Below are 23,714 nucleotides of genomic sequence, written 5' to 3'. Positions count from 1 at the left end.
TATTAGGGGCTAATGAGAATCGATAATTGCCTATTTTCCCTTGGTAATGCACTAGAAAGGAAATGTTCTTTCCGTGTTTCCATCTGCAACGGGGCCTCTGCGGGAGCCAACTAAGAACTTCAGCAGAGGCTGCTCATTGTCTTTAAGAGCGGGGATGGCGGACGGCTTTTTCCTCTCCACCTTCATTTCCAAGCAGTCTAACCATTTTGCGTTCATTTTATTTACTTAAAATCAGCCAATAACATGTTGACCAGTAGGGGTGGGTGGAATTTGCGAAATTCACTTTTGCAAATTATAGCGAAAATATTAAAAATCTCCGCGAACAAGCGGAAATATCGCGAAGATGCAGAAGTTTTTTTCCCGCCCATTCGCGGTATTTTCTGCGTGGTCGCGGCTCACCAACTTACCCATGCGGTTGCTCGCGGGCGCGGCCATCTTGTTTTCACTTGTCTCGTGGTGCATGATCGCGAGAAGAAAGACGTGATCGCGCGACGCATGACGTTACTGCGGGCGCAAACTGTCGCGAGACAGCGCAAATGGCTACCAACAATCCAACATCTCGTGGAGAACGCGACCGGATCGGGAAAACTTGTCGGCGAACGCGGGGATTCAGGTAAGGCGATCGGACGCACACGAGAATGTATTATTTTACAGCGCGAGCAAGAAACAAATTATCGCTAAGCTGCGGAATGCGGAAATTTTGACATTTTCGTGCTTTCCGCGGAACGCAAAAATGCCAAATTATCGCAATTTCCGCGAACGGAACGGAATTTTGGCCCAGGCCTATTGACCAGAAAGGTTCTATAGTGAGACAACTTTTCATTGTCAGACATTTTCAAATGAAAGGCCAAGGCCGCAAAGGGGGGCTTCCTTGTCCATTGGGCCAGGAGCTCTTTATTTCTGCAGTTTCATTCCAGCCTTAAAATCTAGGGCCTTATATAAATTTGCGACCAATAAAGAATTTAAAGAACTGGCCTAGGTACTGACAGGTCAGTTCTTAAAATTCAGAATTGTAGGTGAATGGAATTAAACCTACATCATGAATATTGATCTAATTCCAACACACTATGACTGGCGGCTATTACATCGAGGTTGGCCTGCTGAGGTTAGATCACCACAATGTCTGTAATTGCTGTTCAATAAAGCAAACTCTTTTTTTATTTAAAAAAAAAAAAAAAAAGATTGAGCCCATTTAAATTAAAGGAAGACAGCTGCATTTAAAAAGAAAAGTTTCCTTTTTTAAGAAGGTTTGTTTAAGAAGAGACAGCACACCTTTGGCTTTTCCTGCTTGCATCCTGCTTCTGTGTGCCGCCACGTGATGCAGGAGGAGCCTGCAAGGACCGTACTCGCGGTCAGAGCTGAGATGCTCATTTGATGGGAACACACTCTCCTCAGTATATGTTACCTGAAAGTAAGAAGCGTAACATAGACCTCTGCAAACCGTGTGGGGTACCACAACCATTCAAGGGGCTTCCAACACTTCAGGCGCCCCCCCCCCCCCAATTCGGCCCAAGGCCAATGAATATCTGTGAGATATGCAAGATTCATGGGACCCTCATCACTTTCTGAGGGGGGCTCTCATTTTGCATTATGCCACTGCCAAAAAGTCCCTCCCCTCGGAGGTTGAAGATATGAAGGCACTGATGAACTTGAGGGCTCCCTGTGAGAGCCCTGAAGACGTGAAGCAAGGTATGACTTTTCCACAGCAAGTGATTGCACTAAGGAACTAATGTCAGCCCACTTAAAAGGAGACAACCTTTATAGTGCCTGGCCAGGCTTTGAATTTCTGAATGGCGATGGGATCATGTTAGTGTATCGCTGGCGGCTCTCTAACATGGTGACACACAATTGCTTATATTGTTTTTGGACTTTTGTCAGCTTCAAAGGACTTGAACAGGGAAGTGCACAATCATACTGGAGGGGTTTCAATGGATGTCGGTACCCACAGCGTCAGGGCACCCACAGGAAAGAAAGAAAGCAACACTAAAGTGGCTCTTTAAAATGGTAATATCTTGGTCCATGTAAGACCGTTTCCCATGCTGTATGAAGCATTTTGCTCCAGAGGACCTTTCTTAACTACCATGGATAATAGCTAGGGACACACCACATCACAAACAAAACGGACTTACCCATAACTAGGGCATGTACTGCCCCTGGCCTCCCAACGCCATCAACACCATCTAAAGACAGACCTCTAGTTTAACTAAGCTGGGGACAATCCTTAGTGTGTTTTTTTGTATTCAAGAAGGCTGTCTTATGTAAATTACCAATATACCGTTCATGTTCACGCATTTTGTTACTTCTCCTCTTTGTTTGGTTAACGTTTTTTTCACTTGGGGCTTCTTGAAAAACCATCTCACCACTAACCTGATCACGTTATTCTGTTCTTGTACATTTTTTTGTCTATCTAAATAAAATTCAATACAGGCGAATTGAATATGATAATGACATACTGGTTGACTTTTATGTGTTGTGCCTAGATTGATTCTTGACAGAATTCTTCTGTCTCATTTGTAATTCTGATTTATTCCAGACAGGAAATTCCTGTCATATTATATATTTTTTTATAATTGAGTTTGATGTGACCATCATGTTCCAAGTTTTTACTTGATACCCATGTCATATGGACATTTGGGTTGCTCTTGTATTTCTAGACTTTAAATCAATGAAGGCCACATAAAGATGTCTGGGAGTCAGGCCAATAGTCTTACATTTGACGGTAAGAAAATGGAACACCGATATTACTTACCCTCGACTTAAAACTTGTTTGCAAATGGGAAAGGGTTTGGTTTTTACTAATCTAGAGGTTTAGTTTGTCCAACACCTTCTTGCAAAATATCTTCTGCAAATTATCTATTAAACATATTAGCCAATAGTTCCTGGAGCTAGTATAAGAGCCCTTTTTAGGTCTCTGCTACACAGTGCATGTACTCTCTCTAAGAGACATTGTTTACAATTGTGTGGGCTTCAGCCCGCCCATAGGCTTACCAATTGTTTGCTCTTTCGTCGCTCTTCTATCCTGTGTTCCTGTTTGTCTATAACCTGAATTTGTCATGCTTCTTCCTGTGTTTGCCCATCGCCCAGAACGTGGACCAAGTACTTGTGTCCATTCACTGCTCCAGTATTGGGACCTAGTTTTTTCTTGGTCTTTTAGCACTCCACATGAATGTTTGTGCTTTCACTCATTATGTCTACTCCCACCCCACACCCGTGTGGCAGTTTATTTATTTATTTATTGAGCTTATTAAGCGCGACAGATACCCAAAAAGGGCTTCCCGGCGCTAGGCAGAATACTGAACCAGAGAGACAGGAAAGGGCAATGGGATAAAAATCTGAACCGATCACTGGTTAAAAAGCCAGGTCTTTATGGCTTTACGGAAGTAAGTGTACCTTGTTTCTGAACGGAGAGGTTGCGGAAGGGAGTTCCAGAGCTTCGGGCCAAGAAGGGAGAAGGATCTCCCTCCCATCCTCGCACGGAAAGTCTTAGGAACACAAAAAAGACCTTGTGTGGTAGATCTCAGGCATCGTGCAGGCGTGTAGGTGTGTACAAGGGTTTGAAGGTATTTGGGAGCATTGCCCCCCTTTATCCTATGCATGAGGCTGAGGGTCTTGAATTTGACCCTGTTGTCAATTTTTAGCCAGTGGAGTGCCTTTAAGTGACTGGACATACGATCTCTTCTGTTACACTTACGAAGCAGTCTAGCTGCCGCATTCTGTACCAGTTGGAGACGCCGCATGACTGCCTGGGATGCCCCTAAGTAAAGGACATTCCCATAGTCCAGACGGGAGGTAATTAATGCATTGATCACTGTCTTTTGGGAGTCATCAGGGAGCATCCATATGATTTTCCTGAGCCTTCTCAGGATTGTGAAGCAAGTGGCTGTGAGATTGTTAACCTGGGGCTCCATGGTTAGGCCACTGTCGAGGATAATGCCCAAATTTCGAACTTGGTGTGATGGAATTGGCAGGGGGCCCATTTCAGATGGCCAGTGTCTGGAATTCCAGAGGTTATGATTGGGACCTACGATCAGAACCTCGGTTTTACTACCATTGAGTTTGAGCATATTTTTATTCATCCAGGAGGAAATATTTCTAAGGCCAGTCTGTAGGCGTGAGGGAGAGTCCTGATTTTCGTTTGATAGTGAAAAGACGATTTGGGAGTCGTCAGCATATGTGAACATGTTAAGACCAGCTGATTCAGCTATCTGGGCCAGCGGGGCTGCATAAAGGTTGAAAAGCAGGGGGCTTAATACTGATCCCTGTGGAACTCCGTGCGGAGAAAGGTGGACCTTGGACGCCGCATTGCTGGAAGAAATTTGGAATGTCCTGAGAGTCAGGAAAGAGGCAATCCAATCTAGTGCCTTTCCTCTTATGCCCATGTTGGAAAGGGAAGCGAGCAGGGTACTGTGGGAGATGGTATCGAACGCCGCGCTGAGATCAAGAAGGATCAGCGCGGCAGAGTTACCCTTGTCGACCAGATGTCGAAGATTTTCCACGACTCCAAGTAAAGTGGTCTCCGTCGAGAATCCGGTGCGGAAACCCGATTGGGAGGTATGTAGAATATTATTTGCCTCCGTAAAATTAGTGAGATATTTGTGGACATGCTTCTCCAAGATTTTGGAGAGAGCAGGTAGAAGGGATATTGGACGGAAGTTTGCCAAAATTTTTGGGTCGGCTGATGGTTTCTTAAGAAGGGGCGAAACCCTGGCATGCTTCCAAGATGGCGGGACCGTGGCAGAGGAAAGGGGCAAATTTAAGGTTTGACATAGTACTGTGAGAAGAGGAGTGTCCAGGAGTCTAAGGATAGACATCGGGAGGGGGTCGGCAGGAGATCCAGATTTAACCATACCTAAGATGTCCCGCAGGCCTCGGACATCAATCTCGGGCCAAGAAGTAAGTGGCGCGTAGGGTAAATGGGATTGGGCACAGATGTCGTCTGTCTTGGGTCCGAAGTTTTGCGTACTATTTGATTGAGCTTGCTGTTGTGTTGTTATGTCCTGGTAGATATTTTCAATTTTTGATGTGAAGTATTTCGCCAGTTCCTCACATTGCAGACTATTAAGGGGCGGAGATTTAGGAGAAGTGTTTGCACCTGCTAGTTCTTTTACAAGGTTAAAAAGAATTTTAGATTTGTTGGTAGCTTCAGATATGGATTTTGCTACATAATTAGCTCTAGCCTTGTGGCATGCTTTATGATAGAGCTTGAGCTCACTTTTGTAGAGTGTGCTGGCAGCCAGGGAATAGTCCTTCCTCCATAGGCGTTCTAGTCGCTTACATTTGGACTTAGTAGCCTTCAGTTGTTCGTTATACCATGGAGCAGGCGGGTTATGGGAAGTGTTTGTTTTTTGTCCTAGGGGCAGGCAAATGTCTAAAGCACCTAGGAGCCATTTGTTGATATTAGTGGCTACAATTTCAATGTCTCTGGTGTTTAGCGAAACCTCCGATGCGGTCGCGCTGAGGATGGCCATGAGGCGGTTGGTGTCCAAATTTTTCCAATTTCTCTTGAGGGACTTACTGGTCCCGCTAGGAGGGTTGACAGCTGTATGGTCCCCCAAATGAAATTTTATTAGAAAGTGGTCTGACCAATCTAAGGGCAGAGCCTGCTGGCACTGAAGTTGGGGGAGGCTGGAAAACAAAGGGTCCAAAAGGTGTCCCCTTTTGTGGGTAGGGCCTGAGTTACATAGAGTGAGATTCATGGCAGCCAGGTAATCAATTAAATTTATGCCTGGTTTGTTAGCAGGGTCGTCGAAATGAATGTTTAGATCGCCTAGAATGGACAGATGGTTATAATTCACCCTTATCGAAGCGATCCAGTCCACTAATTGGGTGGCCCAAGAAAGAGTAGGGCCAGGCGGACGATAGATCAAAAGACCATTGAAAGTGAAGGTCGGATGAAGTTGAAGTTTGAAAAGGGCAGCTTCACATGCAAGTAGAGGAATGGGCTCCTGTTGTAATCTTGGTATGCTCTGCCCCCCCCCCCCTTTCATGCCCGGTTGGTACCTTCCCCTGGTTGGTTATGAACGTTCTATTGCAGCCTCCTGTGAGGACTTGCTGTCAGAGAATAGAGTGGACGAGTTGGTGATGCGTAATAATAAACGTTGTTCTTTACCTGAGCATTTTCTTCATTTTACAACACTGGCGACGAACGCTGCGTGGGGGCAGTGCATCACCATCCCCAGCTTTAAGCATTTCTCCGTCCATCCGCTCTGTGCCTGCTGCCTTAAAAATTTTTCTCACCACCGATCGAGGACTCCGTCAGAGGCGCCAGTCCGGTACCAGTCAAGTGAGTGCGTCTGGTTTTGAAGCTTATGCTGACAGCGGCTGTATGGCGGAGAACGTGTGCCGACAGTTGTGAGGGCAAGGAGTCAATTTCGACTCCAGGAAACTTGTTCACCTCGGTTGCTTGCCCAGCGGTTGTCAAGTAGTGGGACTGTGTCAGACTTGCAATTTTAGCCTCCCTGTACTGCTTGTCGTCCCTTCAGACTGCTTGCCACTATACCGTCTTTTTATTCTGCGGTGCTGATGCTGTTCGTTCCTTCACACATGCCTGGAGTGTATTGGTGATCGCTTATGGAGTTGGTGCTTCACCGTTGTTCTGTCAGTGTGGCATTTGCGGTTGGTTTGCCGGCGCTTTTGTGGCTACGCATCCAGCAACTCTCCTCAGCTGGCTTACGAAGCTCTCCTGTTCTCCTCAGCGAGTTTGATTTCCTGGGTCTCAGGGCGTGGAAACGTTACGAGGAGTGTGTTTCAGTGTTCTGCCTTCCGCAACTCTCCTGATCTTCCGTGTTCTGAGGAGATTTCGTCACGTGAGCGCCCCCGGTGGTTTTGCTGTTCCTTTCAGTAGATTCCAGTCAGAAACTATTTTTACGAGAAATTTTTATTTCTGTTATTCAGTTTCCACACTTTTTCAACGCTGATGGGCACAGCTTTTCGCCTGTCTTTTAGCAAATTGAATGCAACGTGTTTGTGTGTTTTTTGCTCCACACGCTGACAGGCACAGTTGGTTAATTTCGTCAACGCTGATGGGCACAGCTTGTTAGCCTGTCAGGGGATTTCCCTTCCCTGTAATTCAATGACTTTTTCTTCATGCTTATAACAAATTGCCTTGTATTGCATTGTATTGCTGATTTATCGTATTATATATTGCAAAAATGTATATTTTGTGTTTTATTCCCGCTTTATTAGTGGTGGCAAATTTTTCCACTCCCATTTTGTTTTTTTTGTCATTTCTACTTCATGTGGTGTGTTTTCCAGTCAAGCATGGCTGCGTTGAATATGGCATTACCTCCGTCTTTCCTCAATGAAGAAGGGGATCCAGCCATATGTTGGAAAGATTGGAGGGTCATTTTTGAGTCATATCTAGTTGCGATAGGAGGAGAAAAATTTTCTAATTTCAGGAAACAACATATTTTGCTACATAATCTAGGAATAGAGGGTAGGAAAATTTATAATAATTTGGAAGGACCTGATACAGAGGATGAAGGAGGTAGTGAAGGAGATTTCAATGTGTATTTGGCTACCATGAACAAGTTAGAGAAACAATTTGGGAAAGCTATAAATGTGGTATTGGAAAGACATAAATTTTTCTCAAGGGTTCAAGGCAAGAGTGAAAAGGTAAAATCATACATTGCTGCTCTTAAGGGGTTATCCAATACGTGTGAGTTCGAAGGGTTAACTGATTCCCTCATCAGAGACCAGTTGGTCAGGTGTACGAATAACCATAAAATTCAAGAGAAATTGTTAACAGGTAATCCGGATTTGAAACAGGCAGTGGACATAGCATTAAGTGTTGAGCACACAGCGGAGTGCATAAAAGAGATTAATGTGGGGGATGATACTAAAACTAAATGTCATGAAGTTAATGCTATTGTCAAGCAAGAGAAGTCAAAAGAAAAGGAGGTTAAACTTAAAAATCTGAGCACCGCAAGTGTCAAATTTAAATGTTACCGGTGTGGTAATACTGCACATTTGGCTAATAGTCCCGCTTGCCCGGCGAGGAGTGCTACATGTCATAATTGTGGCAAGAAAGGACACATAGCCAGAGTATGTAATAATAATTCCATGACAGTCTCCTTAGTGGATTCAGAAAATGTACCAGATGATGTTAAGTTTACTTTTCAGGTAGTAGACAAGGACAGTACTGTTAACTTTCCGGAATGCACCATCACAGTTGACAATAAGTTGATAAATGTCTTTGCTGATTCATGCTCCCCATACACTTTGTTAGATGGCAAAGTATTCGAAGGGTTATTTCCTAACAAAGTTGGAACTCTGGAAAAAGCTGACATAAAACTCAGAGGGTATGGGGGAGACCCCATCTCGTTGTTAGGTATGACTACCATGAGGATTGAGTATAAAGGCAGAAGCACAGTTGGGAAAATCTATGTGTCTGAGAAAGGATCTAACTTAATTGGTTGGAGACATCAAAAAGATCTAGGTATGAAGCTAGATCCTAACAGCACTGACCAAGTTCTTTTAGTGGATAGATCTGTGTGTGGTCAAACCATCTGTGAAGAATTTCCAGAGGTGTTCACTAATAAATTGGGCCAACTCAAAAACTACCAGCATTGCATAAAATTGAAAGACAAGGCCAAAGCCATTGCACATAAAGTGAGGCCTATCCCTCATTTAATGCATGAACCGTTACAAAAAGAAATAGACAGACTGCTTGAGTTAGGGGTCATAGAACCCATTGAAAGTTCCCAATGGTTGTCTCCAATTGTTATCACGTCCAAGGCGGCCAGCAAGGATATTAGGCTTTGCATTGACCTCAGGGACTTAAACAAAGAAATTTGGGTAGATAGGCATCCGCTACCCAGAATACATGAAATTCTAACTTTAATCAAAGATGCCAGTCTTTTTAGTGTCCTTGACTTATCATCAGCATACCACCAAGTCGAGTTACACCCGGAGTGCAGACATTTAACCTCTTTTGTGACTCCGTTAGGGGCATTTCAGTACCGCCGCATGCCTTTTGGGCTTGCCTCGGCAGCAGCTGCATTTCAAAGAATCATGCAGCATGTACTTAAGGATGCCCCTGGCACGATGTGCTTTCAGGACGATATTTTGATATTTGGAAAAAATGAACTTGAACATAATGACAGGTTGAGAAGTACCCTTAAAAAATTGAGCCAAGCAGGTCTTACATTAAAAAGAGACAAATGCCAAATAGGGGTAAAGTCTGTAGAGTATTTAGGACACACCATCTCCAATGAAGGTATCAAACCTAAAATGAACTTAGTGGAGGCAATACAGGAAGCTACTGCCCCCACTAATGTAGAAGAGGTAAAGTCCTTTCTAGGGTTAGCTGAGTACTACTCTAAGTTTATTCAAAATTATGCAGGAAGGGTAGAACCGTTAAGGAATCTTCTCAAAAGTAAAGTACCGTTTGTATGGGATGAGAATTGTAAGGGAGCTTTTGCTGACATAAAAAATTGCATTACCCGTGCTCCTTTCTTGGGTAGGTTTGATCCCACTAAAACTACGTACCTTTCCACGGATGCCAGTAATAAAGGGTTGGGAGCCAGCCTTACTCAAAAAACAGGAAATACTGAACAAGTGATAGCATTTGCATCCAGAACACTAAAAGGTGCGGAACAAAACTACTCGGTCATCGAGAAAGAAGCGCTAGCTTGTTTTTGGGCTGCTAACCATTTCAAGTTTTTTCTGTGGGGGATACCGTTTACCATCAAAACGGATCACAAGCCACTCATGTATGTATTCACAACCAAGGGGTCTACTAGGCTAACCCCAAGGATAGCAAAGTGGATAATAGGTTTGGAAGGGTTCAATTTCAGGGTAGAGTATGTACCTGGAAGAACAAATGTAATTGCTGACTTCCTTTCTCGATCCCCTTTACAAGTCATCGATGATGGTAAGGAGGAGGAAAGTGTTGTGATTGTATTAGAAGTAACAGGTTTGACCAAGGAAGAATGGGAAGAACAAAATGATCTAGATGAGACTTTGAAAACTGTAAAAGAGTGCATCCATAAGGGTTGGCCAGAGCAAAAGAGCATGTTGACTGACCTGGTCGGAAAATTCTGGGAAGTTAGACATGAAATGGTTGAAATCAATGGAACTATACATAGGGGGGAGAAAATTGTACCCCCTGAAGGTATGAGGAACAAAATCATTACCCTAGCTCATGTGGGTCATCTAGGGCGGAGTTTAACTAAAAACAGAGTAAGAGAAGGTTACTGGTGGCCCAGCATGGACAAGGAAGTAGAGGAAGTGGTAAAGAACTGTGAAGACTGTGCCAAGAGTGACAAGACTCTGTCTGCTAGGAAACCTCCTTTATCACCCGTGGAAGTTCCTGATCGTCCATGGGCCAAACTGGCATTAGATATTATAGGACCGTTAAACCTAAGACAAGCCTCTGACCGCTTTATACTGGTCCTCATAGACTATCACTCAAGATGGGTAGTTACCAAATGGGTGAATGTGATTGATACCAAGGTTTTGATCCAGTTCTTAAAAGACACTTTCTATGAAGAAGGGATTCCGGATGCCATTGTGACGGACAATGGAGTCCAGTTTACCTCAGAGTTGATGAAGGAATTTTTGGCTGGCCTACTCATCAACCATTTGAAAACTGTTTTGTATTGTCCGAGAGCAAATGGTCTTGTGGAGCGTATGAACAGGGTCATTAAAGAATGCATACAAAGAGCGGAGGCCACTGGCATTCCGGCCAAACAAGCTCTACAAGAAATGATATGGTCGTACCGTACGGCACCCAACACTATCACTCATGTTTCTCCTTTTGTATCTTTGAAAGGAAGGAAGCCTAAAACCATTCTCACAGCAGGATGGTTGTGTAATACCTACAACTGCGTGATAGACAGGTGGAACATTGCAAGACAAATTGGGAAACAACAGGAGAAGTACAAGTTGAGGTATGATTTGAAAAAAAGCATCAAAGTGCCTTCAATGGTGTCAGGTGATTGGGTTCGGATAGACTTACCACCTGCCAGAAGGAGGAATTCTTCTAGGTTCTCTGAGCCTATCAAGATAGCAAGTGTTGGAAGGAATGTGGTCCATTTGGATAATGGACAAACATGGGGTATGGACAAAGTGGTAAAATGTGGCCCTCCAAAAAATGAAGGTGGTACTCATGCACCGTTGACTAGGAACCACGACCAGGTTCGCAGTTCTACCAGGTACACTACTAGTCCTGTTTGGCACAAAGACTATGTTATTACTTAGTTTTCAGCCTCATTTTCTGTGCTGCATTTTATGTTGCCCAGGGAGATGTGTTGTAATCTTGGTATGCTCTGCCCCCCCCCCCCTTTCATGCCCGGTTGGTACCTTCCCCTGGTTGGTTATGAACGTTCTATTTCAGCCTCCTGTGAGGACTTGCTGTCAGAGAATAGAGTGGACGAGTTGGTGATGCGTAATAATAAACGTTGTTCTTTACCTGAGCATTTTCTTCATTTTACAACACCTCCAGAGTACATTGTTACAGTTGTTAAGCTAATATCATGGAATTATAGTTTAAGTAGTATTGCAAATCTGTTAAAAGGTACAATTATCATTTTTTCCTTGTTGCACTCCATAAGAGTGCATGCTTTTGAAATCGGTCTCTCCCCACTCTGTGATTTTGCTTGTCCTGTCCCCTAAATACCCTCCTCCTGCTCTTGCGTGCTCCCTCCCACGCCCCCATGACTGCTTTCCCCATCCCTCTCCCACAGTCAAAGGGTGCTGCTTCCTTCTTCACTCCCTTCACTCCCTGCTCCGGCTACCCGTCATCCTGCTTGCCCTCTCATCGTTTGTTTAATGTGTTTTGCTCTCTGCACCACAAAAGTGTTGGTTTCCCCCTGGGCATCTCAGATGCTACAATTTAGCCAGGGGCACCTGTGGACCACTACCCTGATTGCGTTGTGATTAAAGATTTTCTATAATTGTTTTCCTCCCCGCACTGCAACAGTTCCGCTTTTCCATGGGGCATTTCCGACGCTACAATTTAGCTATGGACATTTGTTGGGCTGCACAGTGCTCAGTTTTGCAGGCAAAAGCCACATGTATTTGTGGGGGGGGGGAGGGCTTATTTAATTTGTTGTTTTACTAGGTGGATATCTTTTGTTTCACACACTGAAACAAAGAAATAAACAATGGCAAAGCTAATAAATCTCCCCTATGCAAGATATTGGCTTTATCTTTTTGCCATGTTGTACAGCAGCGAGACTATTATGATGTTTTAGAGCATATAAAGTGCTAAAATGCGCACAGTGGTGGTCCTGTTATACCGCTTTACCTGTCTTGCAGCCATGCTGTCCAGCTGTTGCACTGCTGTACATCATGGCTAGAAGTCATTGACATTGATAGCACCAATAGCTCTTATTTATTTTATTTATTTTAGTTATTTGTTAAGCGCGCTGTCACCATGGCAGGCATCCTGGCGCTGACTGAAACTAATAGGGTGGGGAAAGGCCAGAAGCAACAGGGGACAAGATTAGTGGACAGAAGTCTTGGGGAAAAGCCAGGTTTTGATTATTTTCCTAAAGGGTAGGAATTCAGAAATATGTCTAATTTCCGCTGGGAGCGAGTTCCAAAGCTTGGCAGCTGCCACATTGAAGGATCTGCCTCCGGATCTGATTTTTTTGAATTTTGGATTGCAGAGACTTGTTAGCTCTACCAATGCTTGTTTTTAATAGCTTTGAACTCTGGCCCTTGCCACGAATCGGGGATTGGAGATCCAGATGCGATTTAATTTGGAAATGTATTTATATAAACACCTCAAAGTAAGGGCTCTGAGTGAATTGAATCGTTGGGCATTGTATCTAGGCTGGGAGCTTTGCCAATTGTTGGCATTCAGAGTATCATTCAAAGTAAATTGAATTCTCGAAATAGTGTGCTGTGCAGGTGCATCTAAGTGAACTTTAGACAAAGAAGGGCAAGAAAGGCCTAAATATCCTACAGGGCAAACAAATTATAAGTTGGAGAAATTGGGTACCTATTCATAAGGTTGAAAATATTTTTCGGGTTTCATTGTGTGGCCCAGTTCTGCTTGAGCAATGATATGCCAGAAAGTCTATGCATCCTTTGAAATACAAGCTTCCTGCAAATCTTCCCGATACTTATTCTCTTAACATTTTTTAACAACATTTCTATCGTTTTAGTTTGCCCTAGAAACTTTTATTTCTGTTTTCTCATCATTCTTTATTACATCGATAAAGGTTTTTTACTGCTCTACAGTCACTATCGTGCCATCCACATTTACCAATGTGTGGACTTGTGTTTTTCCCAAAGAACCGCTTCACATGTTCAAGCAATTTACCATAGGATTCCATAATAACTTCATCATCTATATCTTCACAAGCATATAAAGATAAACCAGGTATATGTGCTTTATAAATTTGTTGTGTGGTACCTTGTAATGAGATAATGTTGGTCTTCTTTATGTTTTTCTTTCTATTATTTGATATTGCGATTGGATTTTGTGAAGGGGCCCACTTCTTCTCCAAGGTGCACAATTAAGTTGCTTTTAGGGTTAACAGCAGGGGCTCCTGTTCACTCTCAATCCTTGGGTATATGACCACATTCACCAAATTGTGCCAGATATTAAGGTCCAGCACTATGTAGTTAAAATGTCTCCTGAGGTAGCACTTCTTAAAACTGCACTGCGCAGGGCTATTGGATTTTTGTTGCCTGTTGCAGGCAAGAAGACCATTTGATAGTGATAATGATACTAACCGAAGTCCTGCCCTTAAACGGCTACACCTTGCAGGAGAGGATGGGAGTGGGACGCCTAATAATCATCTTCATCTACAGTAAGCCCAGATACCACCCAAAAAGGGTCGTAAGAGGTATTTAAATCCCCTGCAATGATTGTATCACAATCCCTATCCAGAAGCTCCAAAACAGTGGTTGATTTTGATAAAAATAGACTCCATCTTAAGGAATATGCCTTCATTATATATGTCAAATAAAGCAATGGATTGGCCATTTACTATACCAATACTCAATACCAAGATGCCCTCAGAACATGTGTTGATGAGGCTTATTTTACAATTAAGAGACACTCTAACCCAGATTACCAGGCCTCCAGACGGCCTACATATTTTAGCAGTGTGGGCCTCCATACTAAAAGTTCTAAATCCCATCTTGTGGACTGAAATGGGTTCCCATGTTTCCTGGTATAGCCAAAACTTTCAATGAAGCTACTTCATCTGTGATCCACTATTTTAGACCTCACCTTCTATATGTTTCAACTAATTATAGAGACATCAGGCTTATTAACAGAAATATTAATCAGGTCTTTTGACATTTTTGGTGCTGGGTAGACGAAGGTTCGATATATCTAGAATATTGCTTCCATTTCCCTGGCAGCCTTTACTAGCTGCTAGGTGGAATGGTCAATTTGTCTTTTAAAGATTGTCTTCAAGTTCGATCTAAAAAGCTGGGCTTCTTCTGGGTACTCCCTCTATTTCTCGGTCTGACAGTTGGAAAGTAGGCATAACCATGTTGCTTTAATAGCAGAGTTACAATTATCAATCACATTAGTTACATGAAGTTTAACATATGTATCTTCTTAGGTTATTGGGATGGGATTTTTGGATAGTTGTTGTTAGACTAATGATAATCATATGGGGCTTGCGTGGTCAATCTAAAGTTTCTAAAGGAGAGTTTTCAAGATATCCTGGGATTCTGTCATGATGAGTGTTGACATTGTATTGACCCCAGATTCTGCACAAGGCCTGTATAAGGTGTGGCAGTCTCAGCTGAAAATAGATCAACAAATCACTGAAGAGAATCTTAGCTATAATGCAATCAATCTCTGAACAAGAATGGCATCTACCAATATTATCTTGAGGTAGTCCTACCATTTTCTCAGTACACAAAGCAATTCACTTCTATGATGTCCGACCGAACAATAGAATAACAGCTACAGACACCTCTGAGCCAGTGGATGACCGTATCTATTAAAGAACCCTGGTTTTATATGTTGCACCATAGTTTTTAAATATGACTTAAGTAAATACCATTGTTGTTGTGAGAGCTCTTAGTGTGAGATAACTGGAGGCATGAGTGTGAAAATTGACAGCAAAGGAGTGATCCAAGTCTCTTTCCCCTTGGGACCTATTCAAGTAGCTTGTTTTGTCTTCAAACCCAAACCTAGGACAGGCTGATCTTTGGGTGCTTGCCTTCATTGGCAACACACATGGCATATCTCTCCTTTTCGCTGCCCCACTATTACTTGTACCGGCTTGTCTCCTAGATTCACTAATCTCGGATGAAAGATTCCTAGCTACTCTCACTCTATTATTTCACTTCCTGGCTGCCCCTCTCTCAACAATATTATGTTCAAGCATGGATCGGTCGTAAATGGTGCTGGTACGTCCTTCCTTGTCTTTTAAACATTAATTCATCAAGGCATTTGATTGAGCATTTAATTGGGCGGTGTGATATGACTGAAAAAAATTAGCAAGATTGTTTACAACTTTTTTTAAATTAATGACCTCTTGTCCCAAATCCTCTATAAGTTTGCAAACATACATTTGCAAGTGTAAAGGGCTGTCATGTTAACTGATCTGTGGTCTTTCCATGCTCAGGCCCCTATTCACAAAGGGACTTACGTGTAGTAAAGATATGAGTGCTGAGTCTCCGTGCTTAGGGTGGAAGCTCCGCACTGAAAACTGCAATATGGAGATGCCTCCCCAAGAGCAGAGATTCCGCCCTGAGTGCAGAGACTCTGCACTCGTAACTTAACTGAACTTAAGTCCCTAAGTGAATTGAGCCCACAGTTTGGGACGTCTGAAATATTTGTTTGATTGTGTAAAATTTCACATTTACTAGAACATACAACCAAGGGTTCCACAGGCAAACTGCCATTTCCACTTACTCTCGAAGCATGGCCACTCTGATTCTAAAAATATTTACAAAACTAAATTTGTTGGAATGTATTAAGGACATTGTGGCTAGGGTGGTTATTGTTGCCTGCAACCTAGATTGACAACAACTTCTACTGGTAAATATATAGGGCCCCACCATAGACTTCCCTGATTTTTGTGTCAAATTGGTGCAGTTATGATCCAAATATGGGGTTTGACCAATGATTAGGGGTGAAGATTTTAATCTGATATTTTCTGAACCATTTGATAAAGCCTCTGAGAAAACACGTCCACCATCACAGGCGTTCATGGCGCTTGCTCAAATAATGCAGCTGTGCAATTTAATAAATTCTTAACGGGTCTTACACCTCAACATCTCTGAGCATATGTTGAACTTCCCAAAACACGACATGTCTACCCGTATTGACATGTGGCTGGTATCTTGGGCACTGATGTCCATGTTGAAGAAAGTGGAGCTACTCCCTAGTACCTTATCTTATCACTTCCCAGAAACAAGGCTTTTGGAAAACCCTGCTTACAACATAATTCAGTTCTTCAGCTGGCACCTCATGGGCACAAAACTTTGTGATGCAGCCTTCAGAACCGAAATTAGACATGCCATAACAGACTTCTATTACTTAAATGAAAACTCAGTTGCAAACGTAGGTACACTCTGGGAAGCTTTTAAAGCATTTATAAGAGGAATGTGTATATCTAAAAACAGTGGTGTCCTCATGTCAATTTATAAGCAACTGAATCAACATGAATCGGAATTCTAATTGTTGGAAAATACTTATACAAGTGCCGATAATAACAATCCTCGTCAAGATTCAGGAGGATCGGTCCAAATTCAAAGAGGAGGTGGACCACAAGGTCCTTTATCTGGGTCAGGGGGGTACGTACCCAACTCTTTGGGGAGGGAGCTGGGCCTGGTAAAATATTAACCTGTATGGCTAGGTCTAATCGCCTGCATAATCCTGGTTACTAGTATTTGATGTGATGGGGCACAACCCACAACAGAGCCAGGTGATATTCTAGCTGAGTTCCGACAGTTTTATGCTTGTCTATATACTCCTGGGTCATGTATGACATTGTAGCTCTTGTAGGTTACATAGACCAAGTGGTGTTACCCTGAATTAATTGTGTAGTTTGGGAGTTATTCGACTCCCCATTCATACTCGAAGGTATTAAAAAAGCGATAACGAGTCTCCTCAGTGGGAAGGCTCCAGGTGGTAATGGACTGCAAGTAGACTTTCATAAAGACTATATAGACCTGCTGACGCCATGACTTGAAAACATGTATAATGCAGTACTAACAAAAAGTACTCTGCCTGCCACCCACCACAATGGAACTGTACTGTTAAAGCCAAATGGAGATTCCATCCAGTGTTTCTCATACAGGCCATTGCCATAGTTAAATACAGATATTAAAGTGCTTGCTCCGGTATTGGCACAGAGTTTCCAACTGCTCATGCAATTCCTGGTCTTAAAAGAGCAAGTTGGTTTTCTTCCCCAGAGATCCACCAGTTTTAATTTGAGAACACTGATGGTGACCCCCTATAGAGCGCATCCAGCCCTACCTATGGTAGTGGTGCTTCTTGATGATAAAAAAAAGATTTGATACACTGGAATGACCATTCATGATTGATTGCTTGCGCCGTCTGGGGCTAGGGTGATCCTTTCTGTCTCTAATCTTTTGTACACCTCCCTAAAGGCCACAATTGGGATGAATAAATTGCACTCTGATCCCTTCTGTGGGGGTAGGGGTACCCAATAGTTGTGTACCCTTTTCTCATTGACTTTTGCACTCACTATTGAGCCATTTGCTTGTTTTATAAAGAAACAACAATCTGGTTGTAGCCTGTGGCTTGGGAACAGCTCATTGATTATCTTGCTATATGCGGATGATGTGATCCTGTACATCCAGCGACCTGAACAGAATTTATCACCCCTTATTCGGAAGTCATGCATTTGGGGGTTTCTCAAAACTGCAAACCAACTGGTCGAAATCTGATGTTTTCACCCTTACTGACTTTTCCACAGAAACCATTATGGACTAGCTTTTACAATAGAGCCCGGAGTCAGTCAGATACTAAGGCATCTATGTCACCCGAGATTGCGATGAGCTGAGCTGATAAGGAGGAAACATTGGCACTGTACTAGAGTGGCTAAAGGTTTGTGCTGAGAGATGGATCCATCTACCCCTCTCCATGCTGGAGCGGATACCACTTAAGGTGGTAGTACTCCCAGAATTTTTAGATTTGTTTGCTAATAACCAGTTCACTTCCCCATGCTTATTTTGATACAGTTGCATCAGGTCATTCTGCAACTTATAGGGGAAGGTTGTCACAAAGAGTGTGTTGGTGCTCACGTGACCCCTAAAAAAAGGAGAGCTTGCTGTCCCAGATTTCTACTTGTATTATCTAGTGGTGCATGCACACTATCTAATAATCTGAACCACATCCCGTACAACTGCTGTGCATGCTAGAGTTGAAAGTGCATTTGTTCACTCGCTGTTAGGGAATGTGTGCATCTAGTCCCTTCTGGTGGAGAATGGTGTGGACATTGTAGCTATGACCTGTCAGGCCTGGTTGCACTTGACATGCCATATTCTCCTCTATTAACTCTTACAGATAACCTGCTTCTCCCTTCTAATAAAGAAAAAGCTAAAACGAAACTGTTAAGCAACTTGGAATTAACAGCAATGGCTGATCTCTTTGTTGATGACTCTTTCAATACACATTTTCTGAGATAAAGAAGATGACTCACCACTGACTCTGCTGAGGTATTACTGGTTGTGCTCAGTGCACAGGGCAGGGTTTCCTACCTTCCCTGATCCACCTCCCAAAATATCCTTATTAACTGCCTTGATCCTCCAAGCTGAAAAGGGCTATTCAATTTCCTAATTATACTCCACAGTTTTATCATGTATAGTTGACACTCTCCCAAGATTCCTTGGGTTACCAACTTTCTGACAAATCCTGGACCGTCTGCTGTGCACAAGTTATGGACATGTGGTTCAAATGCAAACATATATTGATTCTTTTTAAAAATGTACATCAATACCATTTCACTCCGGAAATACTGGCTATATTTGGGACTGGTGGCCGAGTTGTCTATAAACACTGTGGCTTGGTAAGTGGGGACTTTGTGTACGCCTTGGAATTGTCTGAATGTGTTTTGGTATTGGCAAGAAGTGTTTGAAATTCTGAGTGATATGCTGGAAACCCCACTGGACCCATCCTCTCTGTTGTCTTCTTTCTACTTATTCCACTGACTGACTTTGGATGTGTCATGTGTCCTAGTACAAGGAAGGAAGCTGCTGTTAGAACAGTAAAGTACAGCAATACTCATGGTTGAAGCAGCCTCTCAGGCCTCTGTGCCCCGGTGAACTGCACCTGCTGCACCAATGGAAGCTACGCTCCTGTCGGTGGTGCTGGTATTAGCCAAGAGATGGGTTACACTGGTCTGGATGCAAAAGAGATAGCCCACTACAGCGCAATGGCTCAAAGACATGTCATATTTCAACAACATGATGGAACACTATGCAGCAAAGGTTCATCTTGCTGCCCATCCAGAAAACATATGGAACTCATTTCACTCCTACTTACGGTGCTCGGCTGTACCTGACCCCTTATCCTGGATTATATGTTCTCATGAGTAAGGTGCCCCTGTGAAGAATACTCACTTAAGTTAGTCTGTTGCTGATAGTTTCTTGAGTAAATTATGTCAACCTCCACACCATTGTTATGTATCTGTTTATTGGCTGCATTATCTCTGATGAGATGCAATGCTGCTAACTATGTTTGTATTGTGGACGGTAAACAAACCATGAAAATAAATTGCTACGAATGGGGACATATCAGAAATGAAAAAAAGTAATGATAACTAAATATCTGCTAACACTGTCTCTTCAGGAGGTTTAGGAGAAAGGCAATAAAATCAACTGCCTGTTAATGACGGATGTATAACAACAAATGCCTTTATCACGCATGCGATTACCATGCATACCATTACCACGCATATTATTACAACAAAAACAATGAAATATGTAAAAAAAAAACAAGGTTTTAGTACAAATAAGTGATTTTAAAACATTGGCAGTGCAAAAGTAAAAATAGAAAAACATCAAGAATTGTAACGCAAAACATATTTCACAGACAAAATCATCATATTACAATGTCTCTATCGTTTAAATAAACACTTGTCCGTAAATCTCATTTCTACAGTAGTCTTTCCTTTATTTGAACCCTCTTGGTGCCGCTTGCCCCCAATTAAAATGGGTGTCGTAAAGTGTCAGAAAGCATATACAACTGTCTAATTTCAGTTAACAAAAGAAATATACATTTAGTTAGTTCCTGACTCATGCTTGAAAAATACATTGCAATTGGCAAACATCACCCAAACATTTAGGATTTCTTGGAAATTTTGAAGTAGGAGGGAAGTTTCTAAGAAATTAGAATTGTGCAATCCTTTACAGGTAGTATGAACCTCGTGTTTCACAAAAAAGTAAAGAAATGTCAGAAAACTATTGGCAAAAAATCAAAGATTTTTCTTCGATGGGTACATCAGATTATGTGGAAAACTTTGCCTATATCAAGCACTTCTAACACACGTTAACAGCCTCTAACAATACTTGCCTGTTTGAAATTACTTTTTCACAAATTACAATTTTTGGGGGGTTTCAACCAGAACATGCCTTCAACTTCTTGAGACTTTTTCAAACCACCTGTTACAAAGAGTCGTCTATACTCCAATAATCCAAACAGGTTACGTAAAGGGCAAAACCAAGCACAAATTCCGAAAAATGACTGTTTTGAAAAATCGCATCCTCAACTGGAAAAAAAACAATGTTCAACGTTTAAAAAAAGAGGTTAAGCCAAACTCCTGTTTGGAAATCCTTCTGGAAAAACGAAGTTTGCTCATTTTTCATTTATTGGTGAAGTGCCCCAAAAAGTTATTTTTTATTAAAAAATGAAACTGGTGTAAAAAAACAATGTGTTCTACCATGCCTAAATACCAAAAGTTCCACATGCCATAAAAATGAACTCAATGTCAAAAACTCCAATTGTAATCCCTGTGTCCTACATCAACATGATTTCTCTTCTGCTTCAAATACCAAAGTAGTTCAAAAACACGTTGCAAACTTTTTTTTAATTGTTTTTATTTCGCATAGGTTTTAAAAAGAATTTCTATAGGCACTTTTTATGCCCATATTGAAAAAAAACACAACTATCCTGGCTTGGGCATACGAACGCAAAAAGAAAAAATGAAGGACGGAATGCAGAACAATTCAAACATTCAACCCCACTCACAGATCTGGGTTTAATCCATTGTTTCTGTTCTCACCACGCCACCAAGTTTAGACCCAGCCATGTGCAAATCAGTCTTGATTCTGCTCCCCATGGGAACATTTCATCCAAAACCGCTAGGTCAGGCCCACCCTGGACCAGAAACATGCATTCTGGGACCGGCATACAAGCTCAACCTGCATGGGAATGAAAAAGTAAAAACACAAAAAATGTACAGTGCTGTACTTACTAACATCTAACTGTCCTTACAAAGAAAGTTAGTCAAGTATATACCTTTAAAAGGAAATAAAATTGTTATTACCTGGCCGCAGCTCTTCCTTGCTTCCAAACTTGAGTGCGACGCTCCACCGGTTGAACAAACAGATGCACAACTGCGAACATCATGGCTGAAAGTAAAAACTAGAACGGGACAATTATCTCATTGAGGTCAATAGGAAAGTTTGGGAACAACTATTAAGAAATATTTTAAAATGTTATGGCATTTGTTTAAATGTATTTTATTTTATACACTACAATATAAGTTATAGTATTTGCAAAAATGTTGCAATAAACATTTTTATACACAACATGGTGTGCTTTTTATGTCTATATACTACTTTATAGCAAATGTTGAATTATTTTTTAAATGTTGTTTAACTGTTACTGATATTTTTAAAAAACCCTTACAAAACGATAGGAGTGATAATTATACATAATTACATTGTTCTATTTTTGTATAACTTAATGCTCAAGTATTAAACTGTACATGCCTATTAATACACTTCCCTACCCAATACTCCTATATCCCTTGCATCGCGTGCCTAAAAGTTGATGTTTCAATTCTACATCCATATTTCAATAATTGATATTAGTATATTAAAAAGTATTTAGAATTAATTCTCCAGTACTAAAATTAATACTGACTATTAAAATACTTCCACACCTAATACCCCCATTTCCCTTGCATCCCGTGCCTAAACATTTGTGTTACAATTGAATGCATTACTTGGTCGCCAAGCGTCTTACCCGGTCCACCAAGGATTCTTCCGATTGTGTGGAGGGAATCACGACGCAGACCGTAAGTAGTGCAGACTCCATTGCGGCGGTCAGCAGTCTATTTGTTTTAGATTGACTGCTTAAATAGGGATGCTCGTCCAGACGCGCGCAGCGGGCGCGTCGCTGGCGCGCCGAAGGAGCACCTAAGGCTAGCCCGTCTGCGCCCGTCCCCGCCTCGACCGTGCCAAGGGCCAGGAACCCTGTCCTAAACAACTCAGTCAAACCCAAGAAACACCTATTCTACTCTAGCACCCAGCTTAAAAATATTGCCCACCTTGCTAACACCGCCTCCTGCCCTCACCTCCACTTCTGCATGCTAGAAACCAACATGACCTTCAGCTGTCCCGTATGCCTTTATACACTCAACATCAATGACAGCTGTAAGATCTCAGGAGATACTCAGACCCGACAAAATCACTCCAAACAGGAGGACATACACGCAGCACTGGTAAACGCACGCTCACTCCCCAAACACAAATACGAACTAGCAGATTTCATAACCAACCATAACCTAGATATTCTATTTATATCAGAAACATGGGGAGACCCTTCATCCGGCCCAGACTTCTACACTGCTTCCCCGGACGGTTTTTGCGTAGTAAGACAGGACAGAAATAATAGAAAAGGGGGTGGTCTGGCTATAATATACCGAGATAAATACTTGGTAAGAACAGAGACCCTCCCTAGCACGACCTGCGAAGCTATAAACTTCTCCATAAAAATTAATAATTCCTATACCTTCAAAGGAACCCTCCTATACTGCCCCCCAGGCCCGCAGACAGGGTTTCTCACCTCCCTAAACAGCCTGCTGGAACCCGTAGCAGGAGAAGCAGACTTCACCATTCTAGGTGATTTTTATTTCCATCTAGAAAACCCTGACGATAAGCATACAGCAACCCTACTCACTGAGCTAGACGTGATCACCCTCCAACAATTGGTCACCAGCCCCACACACAGAGCTGGCCACACGTTGGATGGGCTTTTCACTAACAACGCCAATCTGTCCATCATCAAAACTCTACCCCTTACCTGGACTGATCACTGGGCAGTGTTATTCAACCTCCTGGCAAAAAAAACCTCCCCCTCACTCATACCTAGAAGGCCCACTCAATTTAGAGCCTGGAGCCAGGTAGATCAACAGCTCCTCAACGCTCAATTGTTAGTATCCAACTATGAACCTACAGCCAATCCTACATTAGCCTCCTCCAGATACTCTGACTGGCTGAACAATGCCTTTAAAGCACTGGTACCCCTCAAAAATCTCTAAAAAAACAGAACCTCCCCTTCGGCACCTTGGTTCTCCGAAACCCTTAGATTAGAAAGACAACGCTGCAGGAACCTCGAGAGACACTGGCGCAGAGATTATAACACCTCCGATAAAACGTGCTATAAAGAGGCAATTCACCAATATAAACAGCTTCTAATCGCCGAGAAAAGTAAATACTACACCAATCAAATAGAAGCAGCCCAAGACTCTACCAAGAGCCTCTTTCAGGTAGTCCTCAAACTATCAGGATCCACAGCAAACCCCCCACCAGCC

General features: G+C 42.4%; 1 long non-coding RNA gene across 1 annotated transcript in view; it reads right to left on the bottom strand.

Annotated features, from left to right (window-relative positions):
• Window positions 1-21,263: 21,263 nt before the first annotated feature.
• The window catches only part of LOC146856817 (uncharacterized), a 373,209-nt gene continuing 370,758 nt past the window's right edge, over window positions 21,264-23,714 (bottom strand). Inside the window, exons 2-3 of the long non-coding RNA XR_014979817.1 lie at window positions 21,441-21,538; window positions 21,264-21,315 (exon numbers count right to left, since the gene is read on the bottom strand). This is a non-coding gene — a long non-coding RNA (uncharacterized LOC146856817). The remainder of the gene's footprint in view (window positions 21,316-21,440; window positions 21,539-23,714) is intronic.

This window comes from Triturus cristatus, chromosome 3_2 (assembly GCF_964204655.1).
Source record: "Triturus cristatus chromosome 3_2, aTriCri1.1, whole genome shotgun sequence".
NCBI lineage: Eukaryota > Metazoa > Chordata > Amphibia > Caudata > Salamandridae > Triturus > Triturus cristatus.
This window is presented reverse-complemented; position numbering and strand designations above follow the sequence as displayed.